The 609-nt window shown below is 50.2% G+C and overlaps 1 non-coding gene across 1 annotated transcript; it reads left to right on the top strand.

The window, feature by feature from the left end:
* Nucleotides 1-246: 246 nt before the first annotated feature.
* On the top strand, nt 247-367 carry LOC123063780 (5S ribosomal RNA). Its single transcript, XR_006430552.1, has one exon. It is a non-coding gene; the product is annotated as a 5S ribosomal RNA (ribosomal RNA).
* The last annotated feature ends 242 nt before the right edge of the window (nt 368-609 follow it).

Raw genomic sequence — 609 nt, 5'->3', positions numbered from 1 at the left:
TCAAACGTATTAGAATTCTTGAAAGCCTTCATGATTGCGCAATCCTTCCATAAATGAGTCGCTGGTCGTTCCCGGGTGCCGTGTTTCGGGCAGGGATCATTGAGTAGTTGCTCAAGAGACGGACCTGACCTGCCAAACCGAGGGGGTGGCTTTCCTTTGCACTTCTGATTATTACCCTGTGCATTGGCCACAAATTCTGGGTTACCATCCGCCTTACGCTTATTGCCTCCTTGACTCGCCGGGTTATGCTGCTGACCCTTTCCATTACTAAAGCACCGGATCCCATCAGAACTCTGAAGTTAAGCGTGCTTGGGCGAGAGTAGTACTAGGATGGGTGACCTCCTGGGAAGTCCTCGTGTTGCATTCCCTTTCCATTACCGTTCTTCTTTCCCTTCCCTGTCTTTTCCTCATCAGACGCGGGACCCTTGGTACTATCAGAATCGGCATACTTGACTAAAGCCGCCATCAGTGTCCCCATATCGTTGCAATCACGCTTAAGGCGCCCCAGTTTCTGTCTCAGAGGCTCAAAGCAGCAATTCTTCTCCAGCATGAGAACTGCTGAGCCGGCATCCATCTTGTCAGACGAATATATTATATCTTTGACCCGGC

The sequence above is a fragment of the Triticum aestivum genome, chromosome 3A (genome assembly GCF_018294505.1).
Source record: "Triticum aestivum cultivar Chinese Spring chromosome 3A, IWGSC CS RefSeq v2.1, whole genome shotgun sequence".
In the NCBI taxonomy this organism is placed as follows: domain Eukaryota; kingdom Viridiplantae; phylum Streptophyta; class Magnoliopsida; order Poales; family Poaceae; genus Triticum; species Triticum aestivum.
Note: the sequence above shows the minus strand (reverse complement) of the source record. Positions and strands in the feature narration are given on the sequence as shown.